Genomic DNA, 7,571 nt, shown 5'->3' on the forward strand with positions numbered 1-7,571 from the left:
GAGCAAGCAAACTATTCCTCCAGGAGAGGGCGCCAACAGACTACTAAAGAGATCATCATTACTCAAAGAAAACCCCAAAAACCAATGCATGATAGGAATAAACAGGTAACTTTCTTTGGAGTGGAAGCGGAGAGATCGCACCAGATGCCAATTCTAGATGTTATCACACCTGTGGTCACTGCAGCAGCAGGTGAATCCACTTTGTCCAAAAGGGATCTATTCCATTCAATTGCAAATGATCTAGATAAGACAGAGAACTGCAGCACGGGGACATAGCCGAGTTGGTCAGGTTGAGTGGTGATGAGTTTGCTATTTGGATGAATAAAGAAAGTCAAAAGTGTGAAAGATAAAAAACAAAAGGAGGAAGTGTGAAAAGTGAATGGGCCAAATTGAGGTGCATATGAAGACGTATGCTTTCTTCCAATTCATTAAATCGGGCTAATATGAATCAGGTGAATTGAGTTCTGCTTTTGGAAACTGGGTTAAGAAGGGGTGCACCGTTCCTGGAGGTACTGCAATACCAGGTCAATGCGTGGAGTGGACAGAGCAAGCTCTTTTTCCATCTCCCTGTTCTAAAAATCCATTTAATATATGGTCCCCAGATAGGGGACGTATCAGATATTAAACTGATAAGAACAGATACTACACTTGATCTTAGCCAAAAGGCCGAGAAGCGATAACCAGAATTGGTTTGGGCCTCGAGTGGCACCCTGGCCTATGCCGGACACATCTTAGGGAGAGAGAGCGAGAGGGAGACAAACCCACGCCTACACAAGACATTTTGTCACCCAAGCCAACCCTTGAAAAGGCTGCTTTGCAGAGCCAAAACAAGAAGAATGGTGCGTTTTGCAGCCGCCGCCCACTGCAATGAATCTGAATAACTCCTCCTTTAGGGCGCAAGCAACTCCCCTCCCCCTTGCAGTCTTTCCAATTCACGATACAAAAAGACGGACAGGACAGGTTGCCTGACTTTCCGTCACTGCCACCCTTTGCCATCCTTACCCGTAGAAAGCCCTTTCATCATCCCCAAACCCTAATCTTTTCCCTTTCCTTCCCAGCCCCCAAACCCTGCCCTCTGTACCTTTCTCACCACCCGCTTCCCTTCTCCTGTCATCCCCCTACCACCCGGGAAAAAAAGAGATTGCCCCCTCCTTCCACTAGCCCACCCTCCCACCCAAAGAACAACTTCTTCTGCGCAGCTTGTTTTCTAGGCAGCAGCGCTATTGTGATGTCATCGGGGGGCATTGTGACAAGCCGCCAGTGTTCCGTCTCTTCATGTTGTGCACAGTTCAAACGGAAAATACATCAACAGGCAGACTACAGAAAAGCTTACTATCAAAGGTTAGAGGGGGGCTTTCTCAGAGGGCTTTTTACAGTTTTTCTATTCCCAATTAGCCGTTTAAGTGTACTTATTGAAAGTAGTAATTCTTTCATAGGCCGCCCTTTCTTAGTATTTGACGTTCCTTATATTGCGGTATGAGGCTTCGCAGTAGGTTGCAAACATTCATCACCCATGACTGTCCCCAATTGAGCTCAGAAGCTCAATGTCTATCATGACCTCTCTTTTAGAATGTCCAAGAGCAAGCAAACTATTCCTCCAGGAGAGGGCGCCAACAGACTACTAAAGAGATCATCATTACTCAAAGAAAACCCCAAAAACCAATGCATGATAGGAATAAACAGGTAACTTTCTTTGGAGTGGAAGCGGAGAGATCGCACCAGATGCCAATTCTAGATGTTATCACACCTGTGGTCACTGCAGCAGCAGGTGAATCCACTTTGTCCAAAAGGGATCTATTCCATTCAATTGCAAATGATCTAGATAAGACAGAGAACTGCAGCACGGGGACATAGCCGAGTTGGTCAGGTTGAGTGGTGATGAGTTTGCTATTTGGATGAATAAAGAAAGTCAAAAGTGTGAAAGATAAAAAACAAAAGGAGGAAGTGTGAAAAGTGAATGGGCCAAATTGAGGTGCATATGAAGACGTATGCTTTCTTCCAATTCATTAAATCGGGCTAATATGAATCAGGTGAATTGAGTTCTGCTTTTGGAAACTGGGTTAAGAAGGGGTGCACCGTTCCTGGAGGTACTGCAATACCAGGTCAATGCGTGGAGTGGACAGAGCAAGCTCTTTTTCCATCTCCCTGTTCTAAAAATCCATTTAATATATGGTCCCCAGATAGGGGACGTATCAGATATTAAACTGATAAGAACAGATACTACACTTGATCTTAGCCAAAAGGCCGAGAAGCGATAACCAGAATTGGTTTGGGCCTCGAGTGGCACCCTGGCCTATGCCGGACACATCTTAGGGAGAGAGAGCGAGAGGGAGACAAACCCACGCCTACACAAGACATTTTGTCACCCAAGCCAACCCTTGAAAAGGCTGCTTTGCAGAGCCAAAACAAGAAGAATGGTGCGTTTTGCAGCCGCCGCCCACTGCAATGAATCTGAATAACTCCTCCTTTAGGGCGCAAGCAACTCCCCTCCCCCTTGCAGTCTTTCCAATTCACGATACAAAAAGACGGACAGGACAGGTTGCCTGACTTTCCGTCACTGCCACCCTTTGCCATCCTTACCCGTAGAAAGCCCTTTCATCATCCCCAAACCCTAATCTTTTCCCTTTCCTTCCCAGCCCCCAAACCCTGCCCTCTGTACCTTTCTCACCACCCGCTTCCCTTCTCCTGTCATCCCCCTACCACCCGGGAAAAAAAGAGATTGCCCCCTCCTTCCACTAGCCCACCCTCCCACCCAAAGAACAACTTCTTCTGCGCAGCTTGTTTTCTAGGCAGCAGCGCTATTGTGATGTCATCGGGGGGCATTGTGACAAGCCGCCAGTGTTCCGTCTCTTCATGTTGTGCACAGTTCAAACGGAAAATACATCAACAGGCAGACTACAGAAAAGCTTACTATCAAAGGTTAGAGGGGGGCTTTCTCAGAGGGCTTTTTACAGTTTTTCTATTCCCAATTAGCCGTTTAAGTGTACTTATTGAAAGTAGTAATTCTTTCATAGGCCGCCCTTTCTTAGTATTTGACGTTCCTTATATTGCGGTATGAGGCTTCGCAGTAGGTTGCAAACATTCATCACCCATGACTGTCCCCAATTGAGCTCAGAAGCTCAATGTCTATCATGACCTCTCTTTTAGAATGTCCAAGAGCAAGCAAACTATTCCTCCAGGAGAGGGCGCCAACAGACTACTAAAGAGATCATCATTACTCAAAGAAAACCCCAAAAACCAATGCATGATAGGAATAAACAGGTAACTTTCTTTGGAGTGGAAGCGGAGAGATCGCACCAGATGCCAATTCTAGATGTTATCACACCTGTGGTCACTGCAGCAGCAGGTGAATCCACTTTGTCCAAAAGGGATCTATTCCATTCAATTGCAAATGATCTAGATAAGACAGAGAACTGCAGCACGGGGACATAGCCGAGTTGGTCAGGTTGAGTGGTGATGAGTTTGCTATTTGGATGAATAAAGAAAGTCAAAAGTGTGAAAGATAAAAAACAAAAGGAGGAAGTGTGAAAAGTGAATGGGCCAAATTGAGGTGCATATGAAGACGTATGCTTTCTTCCAATTCATTAAATCGGGCTAATATGAATCAGGTGAATTGAGTTCTGCTTTTGGAAACTGGGTTAAGAAGGGGTGCACCGTTCCTGGAGGTACTGCAATACCAGGTCAATGCGTGGAGTGGACAGAGCAAGCTCTTTTTCCATCTCCCTGTTCTAAAAATCCATTTAATATATGGTCCCCAGATAGGGGACGTATCAGATATTAAACTGATAAGAACAGATACTACACTTGATCTTAGCCAAAAGGCCGAGAAGCGATAACCAGAATTGGTTTGGGCCTCGAGTGGCACCCTGGCCTATGCCGGACACATCTTAGGGAGAGAGAGCGAGAGGGAGACAAACCCACGCCTACACAAGACATTTTGTCACCCAAGCCAACCCTTGAAAAGGCTGCTTTGCAGAGCCAAAACAAGAAGAATGGTGCGTTTTGCAGCCGCCGCCCACTGCAATGAATCTGAATAACTCCTCCTTTAGGGCGCAAGCAACTCCCCTCCCCCTTGCAGTCTTTCCAATTCACGATACAAAAAGACGGACAGGACAGGTTGCCTGACTTTCCGTCACTGCCACCCTTTGCCATCCTTACCCGTAGAAAGCCCTTTCATCATCCCCAAACCCTAATCTTTTCCCTTTCCTTCCCAGCCCCCAAACCCTGCCCTCTGTACCTTTCTCACCACCCGCTTCCCTTCTCCTGTCATCCCCCTACCACCCGGGAAAAAAAGAGATTGCCCCCTCCTTCCACTAGCCCACCCTCCCACCCAAAGAACAACTTCTTCTGCGCAGCTTGTTTTCTAGGCAGCAGCGCTATTGTGATGTCATCGGGGGGCATTGTGACAAGCCGCCAGTGTTCCGTCTCTTCATGTTGTGCACAGTTCAAACGGAAAATACATCAACAGGCAGACTACAGAAAAGCTTACTATCAAAGGTTAGAGGGGGGCTTTCTCAGAGGGCTTTTTACAGTTTTTCTATTCCCAATTAGCCGTTTAAGTGTACTTATTGAAAGTAGTAATTCTTTCATAGGCCGCCCTTTCTTAGTATTTGACGTTCCTTATATTGCGGTATGAGGCTTCGCAGTAGGTTGCAAACATTCATCACCCATGACTGTCCCCAATTGAGCTCAGAAGCTCAATGTCTATCATGACCTCTCTTTTAGAATGTCCAAGAGCAAGCAAACTATTCCTCCAGGAGAGGGCGCCAACAGACTACTAAAGAGATCATCATTACTCAAAGAAAACCCCAAAAACCAATGCATGATAGGAATAAACAGGTAACTTTCTTTGGAGTGGAAGCGGAGAGATCGCACCAGATGCCAATTCTAGATGTTATCACACCTGTGGTCACTGCAGCAGCAGGTGAATCCACTTTGTCCAAAAGGGATCTATTCCATTCAATTGCAAATGATCTAGATAAGACAGAGAACTGCAGCACGGGGACATAGCCGAGTTGGTCAGGTTGAGTGGTGATGAGTTTGCTATTTGGATGAATAAAGAAAGTCAAAAGTGTGAAAGATAAAAAACAAAAGGAGGAAGTGTGAAAAGTGAATGGGCCAAATTGAGGTGCATATGAAGACGTATGCTTTCTTCCAATTCATTAAATCGGGCTAATATGAATCAGGTGAATTGAGTTCTGCTTTTGGAAACTGGGTTAAGAAGGGGTGCACCGTTCCTGGAGGTACTGCAATACCAGGTCAATGCGTGGAGTGGACAGAGCAAGCTCTTTTTCCATCTCCCTGTTCTAAAAATCCATTTAATATATGGTCCCCAGATAGGGGACGTATCAGATATTAAACTGATAAGAACAGATACTACACTTGATCTTAGCCAAAAGGCCGAGAAGCGATAACCAGAATTGGTTTGGGCCTCGAGTGGCACCCTGGCCTATGCCGGACACATCTTAGGGAGAGAGAGCGAGAGGGAGACAAACCCACGCCTACACAAGACATTTTGTCACCCAAGCCAACCCTTGAAAAGGCTGCTTTGCAGAGCCAAAACAAGAAGAATGGTGCGTTTTGCAGCCGCCGCCCACTGCAATGAATCTGAATAACTCCTCCTTTAGGGCGCAAGCAACTCCCCTCCCCCTTGCAGTCTTTCCAATTCACGATACAAAAAGACGGACAGGACAGGTTGCCTGACTTTCCGTCACTGCCACCCTTTGCCATCCTTACCCGTAGAAAGCCCTTTCATCATCCCCAAACCCTAATCTTTTCCCTTTCCTTCCCAGCCCCCAAACCCTGCCCTCTGTACCTTTCTCACCACCCGCTTCCCTTCTCCTGTCATCCCCCTACCACCCGGGAAAAAAAGAGATTGCCCCCTCCTTCCACTAGCCCACCCTCCCACCCAAAGAACAACTTCTTCTGCGCAGCTTGTTTTCTAGGCAGCAGCGCTATTGTGATGTCATCGGGGGGCATTGTGACAAGCCGCCAGTGTTCCGTCTCTTCATGTTGTGCACAGTTCAAACGGAAAATACATCAACAGGCAGACTACAGAAAAGCTTACTATCAAAGGTTAGAGGGGGGCTTTCTCAGAGGGCTTTTTACAGTTTTTCTATTCCCAATTAGCCGTTTAAGTGTACTTATTGAAAGTAGTAATTCTTTCATAGGCCGCCCTTTCTTAGTATTTGACGTTCCTTATATTGCGGTATGAGGCTTCGCAGTAGGTTGCAAACATTCATCACCCATGACTGTCCCCAATTGAGCTCAGAAGCTCAATGTCTATCATGACCTCTCTTTTAGAATGTCCAAGAGCAAGCAAACTATTCCTCCAGGAGAGGGCGCCAACAGACTACTAAAGAGATCATCATTACTCAAAGAAAACCCCAAAAACCAATGCATGATAGGAATAAACAGGTAACTTTCTTTGGAGTGGAAGCGGAGAGATCGCACCAGATGCCAATTCTAGATGTTATCACACCTGTGGTCACTGCAGCAGCAGGTGAATCCACTTTGTCCAAAAGGGATCTATTCCATTCAATTGCAAATGATCTAGATAAGACAGAGAACTGCAGCACGGGGACATAGCCGAGTTGGTCAGGTTGAGTGGTGATGAGTTTGCTATTTGGATGAATAAAGAAAGTCAAAAGTGTGAAAGATAAAAAACAAAAGGAGGAAGTGTGAAAAGTGAATGGGCCAAATTGAGGTGCATATGAAGACGTATGCTTTCTTCCAATTCATTAAATCGGGCTAATATGAATCAGGTGAATTGAGTTCTGCTTTTGGAAACTGGGTTAAGAAGGGGTGCACCGTTCCTGGAGGTACTGCAATACCAGGTCAATGCGTGGAGTGGACAGAGCAAGCTCTTTTTCCATCTCCCTGTTCTAAAAATCCATTTAATATATGGTCCCCAGATAGGGGACGTATCAGATATTAAACTGATAAGAACAGATACTACACTTGATCTTAGCCAAAAGGCCGAGAAGCGATAACCAGAATTGGTTTGGGCCTCGAGTGGCACCCTGGCCTATGCCGGACACATCTTAGGGAGAGAGAGCGAGAGGGAGACAAACCCACGCCTACACAAGACATTTTGTCACCCAAGCCAACCCTTGAAAAGGCTGCTTTGCAGAGCCAAAACAAGAAGAATGGTGCGTTTTGCAGCCGCCGCCCACTGCAATGAATCTGAATAACTCCTCCTTTAGGGCGCAAGCAACTCCCCTCCCCCTTGCAGTCTTTCCAATTCACGATACAAAAAGACGGACAGGACAGGTTGCCTGACTTTCCGTCACTGCCACCCTTTGCCATCCTTACCCGTAGAAAGCCCTTTCATCATCCCCAAACCCTAATCTTTTCCCTTTCCTTCCCAGCCCCCAAACCCTGCCCTCTGTACCTTTCTCACCACCCGCTTCCCTTCTCCTGTCATCCCCCTACCACCCGGGAAAAAAAGAGATTGCCCCCTCCTTCCACTAGCCCACCCTCCCACCCAAAGAACAACTTCTTCTGCGCAGCTTGTTTTCTAGGCAGCAGCGCTATTGTGATGTCATCGGGGGGCATTGTGACAAGCCGCC

The 7,571-nt window shown here is 46.5% G+C and overlaps 5 non-coding genes across 5 annotated transcripts; all 5 read right to left on the reverse strand.

Moving 5' to 3' along the window:
- Window positions 1-487: 487 nt before the first annotated feature.
- Window positions 488-678, reverse strand: LOC142288179 (U2 spliceosomal RNA). The gene has a single exon (XR_012749009.1). It is a non-coding gene; the product is annotated as a U2 spliceosomal RNA (small nuclear RNA).
- A 1,387-nt stretch (window positions 679-2,065) lies between these two features.
- Window positions 2,066-2,256, reverse strand: LOC142288180 (U2 spliceosomal RNA). The gene has a single exon (XR_012749010.1). It is a non-coding gene; the product is annotated as a U2 spliceosomal RNA (small nuclear RNA).
- A 1,387-nt stretch (window positions 2,257-3,643) lies between these two features.
- On the reverse strand, window positions 3,644-3,834 carry LOC142288181 (U2 spliceosomal RNA). Its single transcript, XR_012749011.1, has one exon. It is a non-coding gene; the product is annotated as a U2 spliceosomal RNA (small nuclear RNA).
- Window positions 3,835-5,221: 1,387 nt separating this feature from the next.
- Window positions 5,222-5,412, reverse strand: LOC142288182 (U2 spliceosomal RNA). The gene has a single exon (XR_012749012.1). It is a non-coding gene; the product is annotated as a U2 spliceosomal RNA (small nuclear RNA).
- A 1,387-nt stretch (window positions 5,413-6,799) lies between these two features.
- LOC142288183 (U2 spliceosomal RNA) lies at window positions 6,800-6,990 on the reverse strand. Its single transcript, XR_012749013.1, has one exon. It is a non-coding gene; the product is annotated as a U2 spliceosomal RNA (small nuclear RNA).
- Between the last annotated feature and the right edge of the window lie 581 nt (window positions 6,991-7,571).

The sequence above is a fragment of the Anomaloglossus baeobatrachus genome, unplaced genomic scaffold (genome assembly GCF_048569485.1).
Source record: "Anomaloglossus baeobatrachus isolate aAnoBae1 unplaced genomic scaffold, aAnoBae1.hap1 Scaffold_791, whole genome shotgun sequence".
NCBI classification, from domain to species: domain Eukaryota; kingdom Metazoa; phylum Chordata; class Amphibia; order Anura; family Aromobatidae; genus Anomaloglossus; species Anomaloglossus baeobatrachus.